General features: G+C 46.5%; 1 protein-coding gene and 1 long non-coding RNA gene across 2 annotated transcripts in view; one reads left to right on the top strand and one right to left on the bottom strand.

The window, feature by feature from the left end:
* Positions 1 to 18,513, top strand: part of LOC146427502 (uncharacterized) — a 91,585-nt gene extending 73,072 nt beyond the window's left edge. The window contains exons 10-12 of the transcript XR_014856379.1: positions 1,845 to 1,963; positions 4,061 to 4,132; positions 17,698 to 18,513. The gene's annotated coding sequence lies outside the window, so the exon portion shown is untranslated. The remainder of the gene's footprint in view (positions 1 to 1,844; positions 1,964 to 4,060; positions 4,133 to 17,697) is intronic.
* Positions 5,175 to 9,019, bottom strand: LOC146427503 (uncharacterized). The gene is made up of 2 exons (XR_014856380.1): positions 5,736 to 9,019; positions 5,175 to 5,704 (listed from the first exon to the last, which is right to left on the bottom strand). It is a non-coding gene; the product is annotated as an uncharacterized LOC146427503 (long non-coding RNA).
* Positions 18,514 to 19,825: the final 1,312 nt, after the last annotated feature.

Below are 19,825 nucleotides of genomic sequence, written 5' to 3' on the forward strand. Positions count from 1 at the left end.
GAGCCAGCTCTGAAACCTCAGGGGAAATTTCAGAGAACCCCAGGATGGTTTGGGTTGGAGAGGACCTTAAAAATTATTTAATTCCACCCCTTCCACTATCCCAGAGTGTTCCAAACCCTGTCCAGCATAGCTTTGGATGCTTCCAGGGACCCAGGGGCTGTTTTATCCCTGAGCCTCCCCATCCTCATTGGAAGGAATTCCATCCCAAAATCCCATCAAAACCTCCCCTCTATCATTTAGAAGCCATTTCTGGAATAACAGCGAGCACAAAACCAATCTCTCCTTTGCCTGGCTAGCTGATGGAGCTTTAAAAGCCTCAATCAGGACAGAATTCCCTTGGGAAGCTCCAGCACTGTGAAGCAGCTCCCTGCCTGCCTCCTGCCACATTGCATCACATCTGAACAGGGGCTTTTTGCATTATATATTAACCCAGATTTGTCCTCAGATAGCCTCCTCCGGAGAAGACCATTTTTAAATCTTTAATGGGGCATTAGAGCAATTTGCCTGTGATTCAGTTCTAAGTGGGCAAGGGGAGTGGTGGCAAACGGAGCCGGGAGGCCCTGAAATTCCTTGAATATTCCATGTTTTCCTGGAACTGCGGGGAAGAGGCTGCCAGAGAGGTCTTTGGCAGGTTTTCGAGGTGGCTGGCCAAGTCTGAAGCGAACGTGGATGGTTCACAGGCTAATGGCAGCTCCTCTTTCCAAGCTCAGACGTATAGAACATAACGTTTTTATTTAAGAAATCCCACCACATGGAGGAGCAAATGTAGTGCTAATATATCTTCCTGAAGGAAAACGGCAAGGGGGGGAAAAACAGTGTCATCTTGCCACGATGAAATAAAGGTTCTTTTGCCCTTGCTTTTTAGGGAGTTGAAGGAAATGAAATCCAGTGGCTTTCCCACGAGGGCCCCTTATTAATCAGGAATGGCTTATAGAGCAATACTCTGTGTCTGAGGGAAGAGGCAGGAGTTGTTCAAAGAATGGATTTCCGTTGCCAGATTGACTTTTTGTTGTTGCCCTGCGAGTAATTAAAAATGGCAATTAAGCAGGAAAGTGATCAAATAAGCACTTGGGAGCTGCTGCTGCAGTTGGATGAGGAGTTCCAACAAGGAGCAAGGACCACCCATGTGGGTCCAGCAGTGAGAATTGGGAGTTTTTCCTGAATTATCCCAGGTAAAGGTGGGTTTGGGAGGTTTTGGTTCCTCTGGGAATTGGTGCTTCCTGTGGGAATCTTGAGTTTGGATCTCCTGGAGGCACCAGGTGGGTGAATATTGTTATTATTTTAATAATTTGTGTGCAGCTCATGGGGCTTGTCTTGTTTTCTTATTGATGGGGCAATAATAAAATTATTTTGCACAGCCTCTACCCTTCTGAGTAAAACCATTTATTTTTCTTTGCTAAGCCCTCAGTGCAGGCCCAGAAGTTGTGCTGTGGACTCCCTGTGGGGTCTGGGATGAGTCACTTATTTTCCTTTGGTTCCATTCCCTGCCTATAAAACAGAGATCCTTGTTGCTCTCAGGGAGAGCTGTAAAGGCAGAGGAGCTGAGCATGGATGAGCTGTTCAGAGACACTGTGGAATTGCAAGGATCACACTGGGGAGAAATGTTTCTGATGGACTCTCTCTGTGCTGACACCTTTTTTTAGCTTCACACAGTTAACACTGATAACATTTATCCCCTAAACCCATTTTTATGCCATCAGCTCGAAAACGCCGTTACAACCCATGAAAAATCCTAAATAACGTTATTTATTAACACAACACATAAGCTGAAATTCAGATTTCCCTGCCTGTCTCCCTCACGTCGCCTCTCCTGGAAGTGTTAACTCTGTTTTTTTGCGTTCTAGGCAGGAGGAGCTGCGAGCTCAGGGTGGAGCAGAGGCTGCAGTGAAGCCGTGCAGAAGTGCAGAGGGGCAGCAGCAGCTATTTGTGGCACAGACACTGAGCAGTGTCTGCCGGGCCAAACGTGAGTCCTGACACTCATCCTGGCTGTCACATCCCTCTCCAGACGGGGCTCCCTGCTTTTTAATCCACTCCCAACACCGGTGGAGAGGCTGGGAAGGAGCTGGGGTGGGAAGTTCTCTGTGTCTGGACAGAATTCTCCACCAGGGAAGCCCAAAGCTTTTATTTCTGTGGCAGCAACACCTAAATATCTCAGCAGCCTGCAGTTTGCCCAGTGAGGAGAGATCCCTTCGGGTGGATTTAACAACTGCATCTTATTAATTTCTATTTCAATGCAGTTCCCATTCCTTCCTTCTTAAATTTGAGGGAAAACCTCCTGAGGAGGTGATGTTTTCCACGGGAGAAGTGTGGTTGTTGCAACATAAATATTGGCAGTGATGGGTAATTAAAACTCATCAAATGTGATTTTTTGTTGCCCTTTGGTTTCATTCTTAAACAATGCCTGAAACTTGAATTTTTTTTTTCTTTTGAAAAGTATGTTTTGAGGTTTTTTTCCTTCTTTAAGTTATATCAACTGCTGTGGTAGAAAACCTAGGGAAGATCTAGGGATCTAGAAAATCTAGGGAAGATCTCTTTGTTTTATCTTACAAGTAATTCCAGCTCTCTTTAAAAAGAAAGCAGTGCTGGTGAGAAGGGTGAAGGTTCTGCCAGGTCTGGGGGATGTTGAGGAATTCAACACTTTGAGGTTCCTCAGGTTGCTCTGATCTCTCAAGGCTCTTCACAAATATTAATTAAAGCTCAGAGTCCCAACTCCTGTCTTAGGCGCAAGAATTATGTCATCAATTTGTGGTGTTTTTCTGTAGGGAAGAATTGAAAATAATCCACAGTGAATTCCTGGAGGAGATGGGAATGGATCTGTGGGCTGCAGCCCTCCAGTCTTGGAATTGCAATCTTTATTTTCCAGAGTGACCCCAGCACCCCTTTCCTACTGAAACACAATTCATTTTAACTCTTCTCTAAGTCCCAGGGATCTCTAATTTAATTTTCTACTTTTTCTGCCAGCTCAGATTCCCAAAATGTCCCTAAACCTCCTATGTGTTTCTGGACTTGAATTTTGGTTCAGCAGTTTCCAATTGAACAGCTACAGCAGGGATTATTTTTATTAACTTTTTCAGAAAATAAATAAAAAGAAAAAGAAAAAAGAAAGAGTTGATTGAGGGACACCACCTTTTCATGCAATGATTTTATTGAAATTTGAATTAAAGTTTAAAAAAGCATCACATGCTGACCAGACATTTTTTGTAGCCAAATTGTAGCTTAAAATACTCACACAGCTCCATCTCTTAGCAACTGATATGCTTCAAAATTTGCCAGATTTCAGTGTGAAGCCTCAAGCCTTAATAGGTTTTATCCCCAAACCAGGTTGGATTTATCTGAAATAACAGCGATGGTCTTGGAGCTTTTGTTTTGTTCTAAATGAATTGAATCTTTCTTGAAGCTTTTGGTAGACCTGAAACTGTGAGATCTGAGGGGTTTGGGTGCTTTATGAGAAGTGGAATTGGCAAATCATGCAAGAGTGATGGAATCATTTTTGTGCAACTTCACCCACGTAAATTGGAGTTTTAGTTTGGTTAAATCAGTTTTGTTCTAGGAGGACTCAGGATCAGGCAGGTTGGTAACTCCCCAGAGGTAAAACACAGATTTTGGGTACAGTTTTCCCACTTCTCTGATCGTGGACAGATCAGCCTCTGTAACCTTTCTCTCCAAATCCCTCTGTGACATTGGCTGACCTTTTGCTGAATTCTTCCCTTTTCCCTGATCCTGAGTTTCCTGATCCCTGATTCTGGCTTTCACTAAGTGCAAAATCCCAAAGCCTTTCCCACTTCCCCATTCCCCTTTTCCTTTTCTTTACCCACCTTGGCATCCAATCATTTCATTGCTTCCTCACCTTTATCATTTCAATTGTTCCCCATTGCCCAGGGAGGGATGGAGTTGGAATTTAAGGAGAACCTGCTGGCAAAACTTGGGAATGGGGAGAAAATCCAATCACCACTTTGTAGTGCTTGGGGGAGGCAACACCCTGCTGGTTTGGAGGGGAAAAGGATTTGGTGGTGAATTGGGACTGAGATGATTTTTAACCCCAATCTCTGTTGAATTACAGATCAGATGAAGGTGACCAAAGGAATTTGGACACAGCAGCTCCTCCCAAGGACTCACAGCACTCCAGGGATGTGTAAGTGTTGTCCTGATGGTTCTGTATTTTCACAGAATATTGATTTGATCGGTGATTTGGTGTGGAATTGGGCTGCAAAACAGTGAGGCTCAAATGAGGTGGTTTTGCTTGTCAACAGCACTGGTGTGGAAATGTCCAAATCGTGACACCTTTGCCTGGTTTTGCTCCCCATGGATGTGCTGCACACTCTGGATTTGCACCTTTCCTCACATCATTAGAATTCTTCATTTCTATTAGGGAATGCTTTTTGCTCCCCTGAAGACATTTTATTAAATTGTAAACTATTCTCATATGATCTGTCCACATGGTTGAGCTCTAACCATTATTTTGAAGCTATTTCCTAACTGATCTCTGTCTGCTTTGCCCAGAGTGAAGTTATTGACTTGTCTCAAAAAGGCCTCAAGGTTTTATAGCTAATGCTGAAGTCCCTAAAGCTTCCTCCCTGGCTGAACATCCTTCTCCTGTGTGTCTTCCCCTTTGAATTGCTAATTCCAATTGATCTGGGGGAAAAAAATGGTAATAGTTTGTATTTACTCCACTTTCTGCTGTACCAGCACCTAGCAAGGTCTCTCCTTGCTTTGATCCTGTCTCCATGATTAAATTCATTCTTCCTTTCTCTTTTCCAGCTCCTCTCTGCAAACTTTCTTTCACTCCCATTTCTGCAAGAATTTCCTGCAAACCACGTCCCTGAGAGGATTAGTGGGGGGGGAATAGCAATTTTATTTATTTATAAATGGACTGCAGAGACTTGGCCCCTTTTTAAATATGAGAACAATTTTCAGGCCTCTTTCAGTTGTGGTTATTTCACTCAAAAAAAAACCCCCCAAAAAAAACCCCAAAAAAACAAACCAAAAAAACCCAAACCAAACAAACCACAGAACAGAGAAATACGAGAAGTCGTGGAAACCCCTGAAACTTTCTCTGTTTAAATTTTGAATTCCTGGGGTCCCAGGGCCAGGTGATGCTGCCAGTTGGGGCATTTTGTGTAGTGCCTGGCAAGACGAGTTCAATGCAAAGATGGGATCAAATCAAATAGAACAACACCTCTATTTTGTTTATTTTTGCCAGCCTGGGGGGCCTTGAACATTTTGGAATTTGAGCCTTTGCAAAACAGGGCTGCTGGGCTCCAGTAAATGCAGTGTCCGGATGTCGGCGGTGATTCATAAAAGCAATTAAAAAGGGAAAGTGCTTTTCCTCTGAGCGTAATGTCTTGGTTGGAGGATGTCCTGAAGTGAGTGTGAAATGCTCCAATCCAGCTTTTCAACCCAGTGCTCAGGGATGGGAGCTGTTGTGTTCCAGGTCAGGGAGCTGTTTGCAGCAATCACTTCTTCATCCTGTGCTGCTGCTGATTGATTTTTTTTTTTTTCTCAGAGAATCCCAGAACATTTGGGGTTGGAAGGGAGCTCTGGAGGTCACCCAGTCCAACATCACTGGGCACAGGGACACATCCAGGTGGGTTTGGGATGGCTCCAGAGAGAGAATCCAAAACCCACCTTTGGGCAGCTGTTCAGGGCTCTGCCACCTCCATGGGAAGTTCTTCCTCAGGCTGAGGTGGAACTTGTGTTTTACTTTCTGTTGTGTTTTACTTTCTGTTGTGTTTTACTTTCATTGCTCCTTGTCCTGTCACCAAAACCAGTGTGGTCTCATCCTCTGACACCTGCTTTGGGGATATTGGTATGGATTTAAGAGCTGAATCTTATTAATTTCTATTTCAACACAGTTCCCATTTCTTCCTTCTTAAATTTGAGGGAAAACCTCCTGAGGATGTAATGTTTTACACAATGTGGTTGTTGCAACATAAATATTAGCGGTGAGGAATCACTGAAACTCATCAAATACGATTTTTTCCCCTCCCCTAGTGCACCTCCCTGGCATTTCTGACCTTCCCCAAACAGAAAACACCTCATTTGTAGAGCTCTGAAGCGATTTTCCAGGAGCAAGACTGAGCTTGGTTAGAACACGATGGAGGTTATTGTTGAACACGAGGATCCATCATTACCTAAGCAAGAAGCAGAGCCTGAGGCGCTCAATACAAACTTCCTCCGTGGCTTTTCCAGCCTTGCCAAGCAGCCTGGTGGCTCTTAGGGATGGTTGGGAAGGCTGGAAATGGTTGGGATGTCTGTCCCTAGAGCAGGCACTTCCAGTCCTGCTGCCTTCCCCGAGTGGATTCCTCTCGATTTTCTCGGAAAATATTGAAATTGTGGCTCCTGTTGGCTCTGCCCTCCCATCCTGCCCTTGGTTATCCTATTCTGAGGGAGGCAAAAGGAGTTTACTGATTTATCATGGATCATTAGGTGGAAGTAACTATTCTTAAAACATCAGTGTGGATACAATAATTAGGGATGTGCTTTTGTTAACACCGCCAGCCTCTACCCTCTCGTACAGTACCCTTGGGTACTAAATAATTACCCACTTTGTGTGGTTATCTAGCTCACTAATTACCCACAAAAATTGGGGTCAGGTGTTAACTGCTTGAAATAAGTATCCTCCAAAGGCTTGGGTAAAGTGTATCAAGAAATCATGTGTTTGCTGCAAAACTTTGGGAAGAAAAAAAAAAAATCAAACATTATTTTTTTGGGGAGGAAGATGAGGAGGCAGTGGATGTGAAATGTTGCGTGTGATGGCAAAATCTAGCAGGGATGGTGAGGGACTCGAAAGGGAGTGAAAGGATGGTTGGCAGATACAGTCACTAATCCATTCTACTTTTCCCAAAGATTAGATCCTTCAGTACACAGGGTTTGATTCTTCCCCTATCTAGGCTGATGCCAATCAGGCTTATGCCAGTATAAATAAGAAAATTTATATCCGTGGATTCCCAGCCTGACTTTGCTGCATAATCCCACCTCTTCCATCACCCAGGGACTCCTGCATTGCACCCAATAATTTAATTACGGGTTGTATATTTATTTCCGTGCGTTTATTTTAGCTGTCTCCAGCTCTGTGTGCATGCAGAACTCCATTCTGAGGCCGCTGCCGCTCATAAAATGCAGTTTGCTTGGAGCAACAATTTGATTCCTGTGCTCAGGGAGTTACCCCAGTGAGTCAAAGATTTCTAGATAGCCCCACCCTCCCCAACTTCCCGAACACTCACACTGCAGCCACTTTCTCTCTGCCAGACCCACACAAGATGTCTAACTAGCCAAAATCCCAAGGGGCAAACCCGAGCTCCTGCCTCCCCTGGTTCAGCCCCAGAAAACTGGGGAATTTCAGCTCTTAAAGCCCTTGAAACACCCGGCACGTGTAGCAGAGGGATGGTTCACAGCCCATCTCCCTAACCTGCTTTCCTGCATAGGTGCTCCCTGCCTTCAGTACAAAGGAAACGGATTTCAGGGGGAGATGAGAAGGTGTTTCTGGAAATCCTCGGCTCTTCGGATGCCCGGATACCTTTAATTCCTGAGCGTCTGTGCAGCGCTCAGCGTTAACAAAGAAACCGCCTGGATTTATTGCTGCATTTTGCGTTAGGTGCTTCCTCTCCTCCATAGGCAGAACCACCTCCTGTTCCTACAAACACCTTTTTTTTCGCAGCCTGGGTGGGTTCAGGTATCAGCCATCCCCACCCCCAGAATTCGGGGGGTCTGGGGGAGGCCCCGGGCCGAGGTGTGGGCTCGGTTTTGGGGCTACCTGCGCCCCGCATTGTGCGGAGCATCCCTGGGAAAGGCAGGGCTGAGAATCCTGAAGCACAATGCAGATTTAGTCGTCATCTTTGTCTCTCCCCCCGCGCCCCCCCCCGCCCCGCTCCACTCCCCGCTGATGTTAACTGTCTGTATTATTATTTATTGTTATCAGGGGATTTGGTTTGATCAATGAAGTGTATATGCGTCTGACGGACATTCGGGGAGGAAATGCTTGGAGAATGAGTAACATGTCTGCAGTGGAGGGTGTGTGTGAGGGAGAGAGAGAGGGAGCATCGGTACTAGAAACATTGACTGATGAGTTCATTTTAAAATCCAAGGGCATATAGCTGGTAAATTAGCACATATTGCAAATATAGTCTGGTGCGAGAGGCAGCAGCGCTGCCATTGAGCGCAGGGGTGGGTGTGGAGGGGAAGGGGGGGGTCGAGGAGAGGAGATTGTCAGCTCTAAAGTCATCACGGGCATGAGCCAGGCAGTCTGCCTGCCTCACTGCAGACGCGGGGCGTGCGATTTCCACGGGCGGCTGCGGCGTGGCGGAGGGGGGGAGCGGGGGGCACCCGGCAGAGCCAGCGCTGGATTTTATTGTTTTAAAATCCACAGCCAGCCGGAGGGACGCGGGGCGGAGAAGGGCTGCAGAGCCCCTCCGCTTCCCCCTCGCCTTCCCCTCGAGCCCCCGCAGCCCCTCGGGAAGGCGGAGGGGCAGCGGCTGCCCGGAGGGTGCCGCGGTTGGTACCCGGCGGGGATGCGGCGCGGCCGGGGATGCGCCGGCGGGTTTCTCCCGGCAGCTTAAGAGATTATTGGGGAGGGGTGACCGGGAGTGGTGTGTGAGAGAGAGAGTGTGTGTGTGTGTGTGTGTGTGTGCGGGGCTGGCGGCGGGGGGAGCCGGGTCCTTATTCTGTTAAAGATTTAAGTAGGCATGCAAGGAATCTCTAGGATAGTTGGCAAAGGGCGAGGGTGGGGAGGGGGGGGAAGGATCCAAAAGAGTCTGTAACCAGACACTGAAGCTTTCCAGGAGTGAGAGTGTGTGAGAGGGAAGGAGACAGAGCGAGAGGAAGAGAGGGGGCAGTGTGGTCTAGTACATTTTCATCTGGTCGTTGATTTGAGCCTGATGCTTCTGTCCCTCAACAGCCTCCCTTGCCTAGATTTTTTCTTTCCCCCTCTCCTCTCCTTTCCCTTCTACTTCATCGAAGCCTAGGGGAGCCAGGAAAGATTAAATGTGCTTTCGAAAAGGCAGCCACTTCATGCAGCTATGTCTGCTTTCCCCCCCACACCCCCCAGCCACCCCCCCACTCCCCCTTTTTGAAATAAAAAAAAAAAGGGGGGAGACAGAGAGGGGGAGAAGGAAGGAGGAGGAAGAGGAGGACTATAGTTTAATGATGTCGGGACTGGCTGATCCAGAAGGAGAAAAAAAAAAAAAGAAAAAAAAAAAAAAAGAAAAAAGATTTGAGCTCCTGGACGAGGAAGGACTTTGGTGAATGGGCTCAGACTCCTGAGGTGAGAAAAGGACGGAGTGAATGATGATGATGATGATGGTTCCGTAATGGTGCCTGTTACCGGCGGGGCCGGCCGGGGGGGACCTGCCTTGGGCAGCGCCGGATATTCTGCATTTTTAACCTCGGGCCCTCGCTACGGTTCGGCTTCTCCGCGCTGATGCCGCCGGGCCTAAAGCGGTTCCAGAGCTGGGTGGAGGGTGCGGATCCGTATTATTTATTTGGGCGGGGGGGCGGAGGGGGGGGGGGAAAGAGGGAGGAAAGGGAGGGAGGGAAGGGGAGAGAAGAGCGGAGGGAAGGAGGTGGCAAGCTGGGGACGAAATCCTGCTCTGGGTTATGGCCGCGTAAATTTCCATTGGCTGGGGGTGCACAAGGTGCTCGGCGAGAGGAGTCGGTGCGGGATGGAGTCCCTTTGTGTGTGTGTGCGGGGTGGGAGTGCGGGGCTCGGCACCCTCCTCTCCCGGGCGAGCGGCTTTTTCTCCAGGTTTTCCTTTGAAGCCCCGGCCGGCGGCTGGCAGGGGAGGGCGGCCGGGGCTGCGGCGCTGCTGCCCGCGCCCTTCCTCCCTCCTCCTCCTCCTCCTCCTCCACCTCCTCCTCCTCCTCCTCCTCCTCCTCCCCGCTGACAGTCTGGGGCTCGCTCCGGCACCGGGCTGGCCCCGGCTCCCGCAGCCCCCCAGCCCCGTCTCTTCATCATAATAATAATAACAACAGCAGCAGCGGCGGCAGCGGCATTGCCGGGGAGCGCGGAGGGCGGCAGGCGAGAGAGAGAGAGAGAGAGAGGAGCTGCGGAGGAATTCGGTTCCTTTTCCTTCCCTCCCCGCACCCACCCACCCCCCCACCGCCTCTTTTTTTTTTTGTTTTTTTTTTGTTTTTATTCCCCTTTTTCCCGCTATACCTCTTTTTTTTTTTTCTGCCTAACCAAAAAAAAAAAAAAAAAAAAGAGAGAGAGGGGAGAGAGAGAGAGAGAGAGCGAGATGTTTTAAAAATGCAAGCGGCTTGCCCAGCTGCACACAGCCGCCCTCCCTCGGCCGCCTCCCTCCCCCGGCAGCGCTGCGCACACCCCGCACGCTCAGCGCAGCGCAGCGCAGCGCTCGGGTGTCAAAGCCGGCGGGCGCGCAGCCTGCCCCGCACCGCACCGCACCGCACCGCACCGCCCGGCCCCCCCGGCGCCCAGCGGAGCCTCCCCCGCCGCCGAACGGTGAGTTTCTACCTGCTTTCGTGGCGACTCGGGGGTTTTTCTCCATCCCTGGGGCTGGCGGAGGGGGCGGGGAAGGCAGCGCCTTGCTGCTGCTGCTGCACGCTTTGTGCCAGCGGCCGGCAGAGCCTGCGGATCGCTGCTCTTATTTCTGCATTCCTGCTCGTTGAAACAATGAAAATAATTCCGTCACTGCCCCAAACTTCCTCTTCGTTATTTAAATGCGGAGACTTTTTCGTGGTATTTGTCGCAAGCGACCTTGTTGGGAGCTGTAAGGAACCTGCCGCGCCATGTCTTTTTTTTTTTTTTTTTTTTTTTGTGTATAAACGATTAAAAATGGAATGTATTCTCTCAACAGAGGGTCCTTAGAGAAGCTCTTTCCTTCCACCTGTGTGTCCTGTTTTGTAATCTTGAGCCATGAATTGAACTTGCCTGCTACTCTTTTCCTCTTTCTCCTTTTGATCTTTTTTTTAATGATTATTATTTTTTTGATCCCCGTTGGTTTGGGCTTTTTTTAAATTTTTTTTTCTTTTTTTTTCTTTTTTTTTTTTGCAAGGACTAGTTTGTTGCGCCCCTCTCAATCCCTGAGACCCTAACTTGTGATGTTTAGCTTTTAAATCCACGGGTTAGGCTCTTGGGAGCTGTGAGTTGTGCTTTGACATCTTTATTTTATTTTATAAATATATCCTCTCTCTATGTGTATACGTGCGAGCGCGGGTGTGTATATTTAGAGCAGTATACACACACATACAATAGTGTTTAGAGACCTTTTAAGGCAAAAATAAGTGTATTTCTCCTCCTCAGGCTCCATCGGCTGATGCAGGGCGGTGGTTATGGCCATTTTCCGTATAAAAATCAAATTAAAATCAGCGGTTTTACCACAGAGATATATATTTTTTTAAAATTTTTCAAGTGTGTGTGTGTGTGTATATTCACGAGCTAATTTTCCAGCTATGGGGGTGTATGTGTGTACACACGGAGAGTGATTATTCTATATGCGTGTGTAGATAAGATATACATGATATGGATGCATGTAAATACAGTTATCGAGGTGTGTGCGTGGAGATCCACAGACGGATGCTACCTCTGTATTCATTTCTCTAGGTAAATAAAACCAGAAATATATCTATTTGCATATGTGGGAATATTCATATCAAGCCTGTGGTGAAAGAGGGAGATTTTTTTTTGCTGCAGGCCACTGCATAGAGCATCTCGATTTTGATTTTTTTCCTGCCTTCTCCCCCTTGTTGAGAGCAACACAGAGTACCCTGAGAGCGTAACAGTAACAGCTCGGTACATTGGTGCTTGACCTCAGCTGAAATCCCAGCATGCCTCATGCTTCCCAAGTTTAAATCTTGGAAATGTGCTCTATGGACACACCAAAAAAAAAAAAAAAAAAAAGGATAAAAAAAAATTTAAAAAAAAAATGGAGAGAGAGAAAAAAAAATAATAAAAAGGCAGGAGATGGGTTGGGTTTTATAGGTGGAAAATAAAGTGCAGAATAAAATGGTTGCATGTATTAATGGTTGGAAAGTGAAAAGAAATGCTGAAGTTTTTCTTTGAGTCCTTTTCTAGAACTTCAAGCTTTGCTGCTTTTCCGGGCGATATGAGATGTAAATGATGAATCAAAAATGTTCCAAATGTTTCCTGCTGCTGTTTTTCTTCATTAGATTTTTTTTTTTTTTTTTAAATATAATGTTGCTGTAAAATTAATTACGGTTGGAACTGTATTTCTTCTCTCTGTTCTTCAAGGCAATTTATAATGAAGTTACTGTACCTTGTTATGGCACCGAATTGCTGTTTGATATTTGAATGCAAATGCTTGAACTTACAAACGTGATGCACCAAAAATTAATCGACGGTGTAACATTTTGGTATTTAAGAGCTTTAGGATATGTTTGCCGGGTTCCTGTTGTTTAACAGTCACTGAACTGGAAAAGGTTGCTTGTTCGATTTTGATTTTTTTTTTGCCTTTTGATGAATTCTAGCTGCTTTTTCTTGCCGCTGTAATCTCACTGAGCGGCGGGGAAAAAAAAACCGCCAAGAAAGCCTTGTACTTCTGAATTTCCACGTTATTCCAAACCTCCTTGAATCCCAAAGCGAGCCGCGTTTATTTTCTGTTACCTGCTTGGCGTTCTCAATTGGAACACAGAGCGCTGCAGCTTGGTCCGGTCAATACGCAAAAAATAGCTTTATTGGGGTGATTTTGGGGGTGATTTTTCGGCATTTTGGGGGTGATTTTCCGGGAATTTTGGGGTGATTTTTCGGGGATTTTGCAGGTGATTTTTCGGGATTTTTGGGGGTGATTTTTGAGGATTTTGGAGGTGATTTTTCGGGATTTTTGGAGGTGATTTTTCGGCATTTTGGGGGTGATTTTTGAGGATTTTGGGGGTGCTTTCCCGCAGCTTTTAATCTCAATTTTTCCCCCCCTCCTGGAGCAGGGAAGGGGGCAGCGCTCTGTGCGCTGAGCCCCCCGCGCATCCCCCGCGCATCTCCCGCATCCCCGCGCCGCTCGGGGGTCCCCGGGGGTCGCTATTGTGTCCGCGCAGGCTGCGCGGTGCGGGGCGGGGGTTGCGCGGGGCTGCGGCAAAACAATGGGCGGGGAGGGCAGGGCAGGGCAGGGCTGGGCTGGGCTGGGCTGGGGGGACAGGGGGAGGACGGACCCCGCGCAGGCTCCGCGCCGCTCCGCGCAGCCTAATTGCGCGGCGCTGCCGGTCTAGACTGGCGCAGACATCAATTAGAGGGGCTGCGGCTTTAAAGGGGCAGAGCGGCCGCGGGGAAGGAGCCCAGGGGAAAAAAAAAAAATTAAAAAAAAAAAAAGAAAATCATCGCCGGGGGGTTAAAATAAGGGGGAGAGCGGATCTTGCGCTGCCCCGACGCGGATTTTCCGGGGGGAAGGCGAGGAAGGAGAAAAGGAGGGAATAGCGGCTGGGATTGAAGGCTTCCCCCCACCCTTTTCCTTTCCCTTCCTTTCCCTGCCTTTCCCTTCCTTTCCCTGCCTTTCCCTGCCTTTCCCTTTCCTTCCTTTCCCTTCCTCCTATCTTTTTCCATTCCTTTCCCTGCTTTCCCTTCCTTTCCCTTCCCTTCCTTTCCCATTTTTTCCCTTCCTTTCCCTTCCTTTCCCTGCCTTTCCCTTTCCTTCCCCTTTCCTTCCTTTCCCTTCCTTTCCCATCTTTTCCATTCCTTTCCCTGCTTTCCCTTCCTTTCCCTTCCTTTCCCTGCCTTTCCCTTCTTTTCCCTGCTTTTCCATTCCTTTCTCTTCCTTTCTCTTCCTTTTCCTTCCTTTCCCTTCCTTTCCCAACTCCATAATTCCAGATTCAGGGAATTCTCAGCCACAGCCGTGCCTGGGGAGCTGCAGCAATGTCAACGCTGCTAAAACTCGGTTTTATAAAATTTATTTTATCCACGATAAATATCCAACCGGAATGATTCCTTTTTGAGCAGGTAGAGCTCAAATGCAGAAGGGTTCCTGCAGCGTTTTTTTACCTTCTGCAGACAAAAGGAGGGATATTGCAGTTGGGGTTTATTTTTGCTTTATTCTTACAGCTCCAAGGCTTTCTTCTCTCAGTGTTACAGAGTTTTTTCCAACAATAATTTTATCAGTCTCCATAATTCTGGGTTTTCACTGGAAGAAAACGAATCTGTGGATGAAAAGAGGGGTTTTTTTTACCTCTTACGAGGAAAATGGAAGAGAAAATAAATATCAGGCAGTAATTTAGGCAATAAATAGAATAAGTAAAGCTTAATAAGGATTGAAGGTCTTTTTCAGCACTAAAATAAAAACCACCAGGCTGGAAGTAGTTTCAATCAAAAGTATATCTAACATGCTGCCATTGTATTTGATATAACCCATTGCTAAATATTCTGTGCAATATCTGATGCTAATAATTAAGAAGGAGGAAGAAAAGCAAAGGCATGAGATTTTTTTTTTTTTAAATATAATTATTTTTTTAAAGAAAATCGTGTAAATTTTGCAAAACTCTGGTGTCAGGGAGGTTTGTCTGAGCAGCAACTGTAGCATTGAGCTCGGTGACTTTGACCTCGCTGTGGCTGAGTTGGAAGTTGCTCTCCCAAGTTGAAAGGCACAGGGTTTGGTGGCAGGAAAAGGTAAAAAAAAAAGGAAAAAAAAGGTCCAAGGCATTCTGCAGTTTTCCATTGTTGCTCTTTTCTTTCCAAGGGTTTAACAGGACCTAAAGTTGCACAGTGCTGCAGCTGGGGGGGAAAAAAAAAAAAGAAAAAAAAAAAGAAAAAAAAATTTTTTTACTGCCTTTCTTCCCTGAATCATTTCCAAGGTACTTAAGGATTTCTTGGGCCAGATAGCAAATTGCAGCTGAGATGCTGCATAGTGGCTAGTGCTGATCAGGTGATTGATTAATTCCTGATCGATTCCTAATTCCCAATTGAAATCGCATTACAAATGCTCGCTATTAAAACACAGTTTACCCTGAAATCTGACTGCAAGCTCTTCCCAAAGTCGGTCAAAACGCCAGCTGGAAATCCCACAATATTCCTATTTTCTGTTGCATTTGTTAACCCTTTCATTCCCTCCGTAGGGAAGGCGTTTGGCCAAACCTCAGTGCTTTAGAGCAGCGAAAATGCTTATTCATAGCAGCTTTGTGCCCAATCCTTGGAATAACAGGAATAACAGAACCCAGAGTCATTCCCAGAGCATCAACTCCACCTTCATCTGCACCTCTCACCCTTGCCAAACCATTTCCATCATTTTTTTTTCCCCCTTTTCCCACCCTGATTTCGGTGAGTGAAGATGGTGGGGAAAGGCAGGGAGGGTTGAAGAGTTCAAGGCTTGGGTTTCCCAAAGGTCCAATTCCAGCTCCTGCACGAGGCTGGAGCTCTCCAGGCTCGGGAGAGGAGCTTCTGGTGCCAACTGTGCCGCATTCCTGCTGCCCTGCCTTCCTCCCAGGGCTCCCAAGGAAAGAGCATCCCAGTTCTTCCTCACTCTTGGGAACACACACATTGTTTCAATAATCCAGGCAATAAATGCTAATTAGCGATGCTTAAGGACCCTACCAGTCGGAGTAATTATCATAATTTACCTCTTCCTTGGTCCAAAACCGTGCCTTGCTGATTTAAAATTTTTTTGTTTCCCGAGTGATATTTTCTCCCCTTTTTTTTCCCCCTCTGGAAAGCATTCCTGGTTGGATTAGCAATAAATATATAGCTTTTTGAACTGCGATTTTTGGTATGGCACAGGGAGCTGGAGCTGAGCATGTGTAAAGCTTTTCCCACACGTAAAAATTTCTTTAAAACCTGATCTTTTTCCTTGGCCTCCCCTCTCCGCTCTCCCCTCCTTCCCCAGCACCACCAAAAAAACCACTTGCAGAGGGAGAACAAAGGAAATCAGGAACTCTAAAGGCATCATTAACGATGAAGAGCAACAGCAAGACAAGAGTGTGATATGACAACATATTTTATGGCACAAAAGTAGAGATAATTAAATAATTCAGTGGTATTCTTAGCTAATTAGCACAAAGATCTTTCCGAAGCCATCAGGAAAATAGATCTCATCAAACCTAATAACATGCTAGGTTTTCCTGAAGATCCTGTGTTTTCCAATGCTGCTGCTGCTGCTTCCCCACCTGACACCAAAGGTTGCAAGGAGTTGCACATTTAATTGGGTTCTTCCTCCAGATTTTATTTTCCATGGAAGAGGATCAGGTATTTGGAGGAAGTGAATAAGCATGGCTGGAATTTTCAATATTTCAATATTGGTCAAAATTGGAATAAGCATAGCTGGAATTTTCAATAGTGGTCAAATATTGGTCAAAAGTTGGTCAAATATTGGTCAAAATTGGTCAATAGCAGAGCAAAAGAAAGATCAGAGCTTCAGAAAAGCCAGCTCTGTTACGAGTGATCCATGTAGAAGATGAAATGATCAGCCAGGAGCCTCTCTTGGGTTGTTGGGATGGGGTGACTCATTGGGATTTGGAGCTGGTGGATGAGTGTTGGAGTCCAAGATCTTTTTACAGAGTTAATTGGGGTCCTGAATTGGCTGATTCCAGCTTTTTTTGGGCGTTGAGAAATGTGTGGCCAAATCCAGGGGAGGTTTGGGAGCTCTGGTTTAACCTGGGCTCTCATTTCAAGGCCAAATCTTTGTCCCATTTGCCACTGGACCAAACTGGGAAGAGCTCCATCCTCACCTGTGGAGTTGTTTTAGGCCTTCAGCAGGTTGGCTACAACTCTAATACCATTCAAATAATTTTTTTTCCCTTTGGATTCACGAGTTTTTTTAGCTGGAATCAGTGACTGCTGCTCCAGGCTGGCAATCTCCAGATCCTACCCATGGGTGAGGACCTGCAGGGCATTGATCCTGCTCCTGGAAAACTCCCATCAGGCACGTTCTCGGTAATTAGGTGCATCAAATATTGCTCAGAATATCTCAGTGTATTATTCAGGATCTCTCGTGGTGCTCCTTTGATCTGAATGCAGCCCAAGTTCACGAGAGGCACTGCAAGCTCTCAGTCACTGCCTCTGTGTTTGATATATTTGGGGTTGCTTTTCCCTCTGCCAAACAAAGGAACGCCTGGAAATTGGATTTTGCCAGCCAGCTAAAAATCTCCTGCTTTAAATAATACAAGGGGATGTGCATCAGTCTTGGATTCAGCCATAATTCTTGATTTTACCCTGGCCCAGACTGAATTTCACTCCTGTGTTGCAGTCGTGCTGCTTTTGACTCCCTGGATAGCCAGACAAGCAATGCAGAGGGGTAAGATCTCCTGGTTTGTGATTATTTCTTATGCATGGAAGGGAAAAACTTCCAGGCTCCACCTGAAATTGTCCCTAGAACACAGAAACAGACTTTTCCCTGCCCCAAAAAGAGGTGGAGACTCAATTAGACCAGGTAGAAGGAGGGACAAGGAGGGGGAAGGCACCTGGAAGTGCTTTGTCCAAGGAAGCAAAGCACATCATGCTATTTCTGTCTCTTGGTTTACAGTGCTGCTGGTTTTTAGCACAAATTCTGGAACTTTCCTGGTTGGGAATGAGGTTCTGGCATGCCAGGTGTACCCCACATGTGACAGTGAAATCCATGGTGCTTCTGGGAGCAAGGCATGCATTTATTTTTTTTTCTCTTCTGTTTTTCTGTCATTCACCCAATATTCTGGCAGTGTATTTGAATACATGAGGGCATTACAACCAATTTAAAAAAAAAAAAAATCTTCCAAGATGAAAGACGAATCTCTGATTTCCGTGGTGAGCCTGCTGCAATTTTTTTTTTTTTAATTTAACAGCTCTTCCCACACTGCAGTCAATGAATCTCTAATCTCCTGGACTGAAATGTCTGACACTTCCAGAATCATTTATTTGCTGCCTCGACTCGCAGAGCTCCACCTCCAGCAGTGTCTCAGCAGTGGGCTGGTGGTGTATTTGCTAGAAATGTCTGGTTTTTTGTAGGGTGGGAGGGATGGAAGGATGAACAGGAGCTCTGCTGTGCCTCTCATGCCACCCTTCGAGCCAAGGGGTGTCACCAGCAGCAGGATCTGAGGGACAAGGAGTGGATGAGCTCTGGCTGAGTTTATTCCTTGCTGCTGAATAAACTGAGTTGATTCCCTGGCTAACACCAGCACTGACCAAACCCTGGTGCTCCTTGCTGCTGCATCCCTCTGGAAGGTGGACAAAGATCCTTTCCTTGTGGCAAAGAGAAGAGAGAAATCTCCAAACTGCTCCCTCTGGCTGCTCCAAGAAGCTGAACCTGAGGCTTCCTTCCCTTCTTTCCTTTCCCTGGAAGCTGCTTGGTGTTCCCAAACCATTCCACACTTCTCACTGCCCTGCTGGGAGCTTCACTTGTAGGATGAATTATGCAAGAAATGCTGGGAAGGATCAGAAATGCTGAGGATGGAGAAGAGTCCTCTCAGTGCATGAACTCGTTTCTGGATAAAGCCTGGCGCTCACCTGGATTCCAGGGAAGGACAAAAAGGTGCAGAAAGGATCCCAGATTAATCAGTGGACTTTGGTTTTGCTGTGGTGTTCTTGTATCATGTCTGAGCTTGCAAAGCACTTGGTTATCCACAAGGAATCCAGTAAATGGCACCTCTGTAAATCAGTGACTTCAAGTGTGTTTTGTCTCATTTGCTCACCCCTTCCTCCCCTTCCCACCAGGGTGTTGGAATTCCTCCTTTGGGTTCTTCCTGGGGTTTGGATATCAGCTTGGGGAGAGGGTTGGTGGGCTCGTGGAGCACCTCCCACGTCAGATTTGCCTTGAAATCGAGTTGTGTTCTCACTCCAACCACGTCTGCCTGTTGCATCTCACTGCTGGAGGCCCAAAAAATCCTGAAATGTGTATTTCACTCTCCCCAGTTTCATGGATAATTCAGAAATAACAGCACAGCTTTGGCCTAATTCCTGTTCTCCTTCATCCCCCTTTGCTCTTTTTCACACGGCCTGACCTCCTGGGTGTGGTTTTGGGGGATGATGTGGATTTTGGAAGATGCTGCAGCAAAACTGGAGCAGGAGGGAAGCCCTGGGTTTGAACTCAAGGGGTCCTGCTTGCTGTGTTTGTGTCAGCATCCTGTTCCTGTTGGAATATACAAAGAGAAGGTTTAAAAGTAGTGATCAAAACCCAGTAAAAACATTTTGGTTCGATTGCCAAAAATATTCAATCAGGAGCTGGAGTCCACTTATTCCTCAGGCAGCCAAAAGCTCCTTTTCCTTACAGTCATGGCAAACAAGCTGGCATTGCAAAGACAAATAAAATCACTCCAGTTTTCTTCCCTCACCTTTTATTTGAAGGTATTTTAGGAGGGATTTCCCCAAATTCCAGTCTCCTCAAGCCCAACCTCCATCTATTGTACATTGGTGTGAATTTGGTGGGAGATGAGAGGCAAGAGGAGATTCCAGTGGCACAACCAGAGCTTCAGCAGTTATTCCTCCTGGGGGATCTCTGCCACTCCAAACATGACACTGCAGTGGGACACTGGGGGAGGTGATTCCACATTTATCTTTCCAGCTGAGATACGAAACCCAAGGTCTCCTCTGTTTTTCAGGGACAAATGTCCGGGGAGAAGTTTTGTTCCTTTGGCACATGCTGTGTGAAACCTTCCCTTCTTCCCCACCCCTCCTCTCTTGTCTTTCTTGAAATCCTATTTTTGGTTTCAATACCCCAAAAAGAGACAACAATGCTGCTGGAGCTATCAGAAATTTTTAAAAAAAAGGAAAAAAAGAGAAGATATTCTGGGAGGTGTTTGATCCTCTGCAGGTTGGAATGGATGAGCCTGCTGGAAAACAACCCAGTGCTGAGAGTCCTAAAACCCACAGAGCAATTTCTGAGTGTGTTTTGTTCCCATGGGATGGGACACACATTAATATTTAGTTATTTAGTTTTTTAGGGTTTTTAGTTATTTAATTTTTTAGCTATTTAGA

Source organism: Lichenostomus cassidix, chromosome 24 (genome assembly GCF_008360975.1).
Source record: "Lichenostomus cassidix isolate B80296 chromosome 24, HeHo_3.0, whole genome shotgun sequence".
Classification (NCBI taxonomy): Eukaryota; Metazoa; Chordata; class Aves; order Passeriformes; family Meliphagidae; genus Lichenostomus; species Lichenostomus cassidix.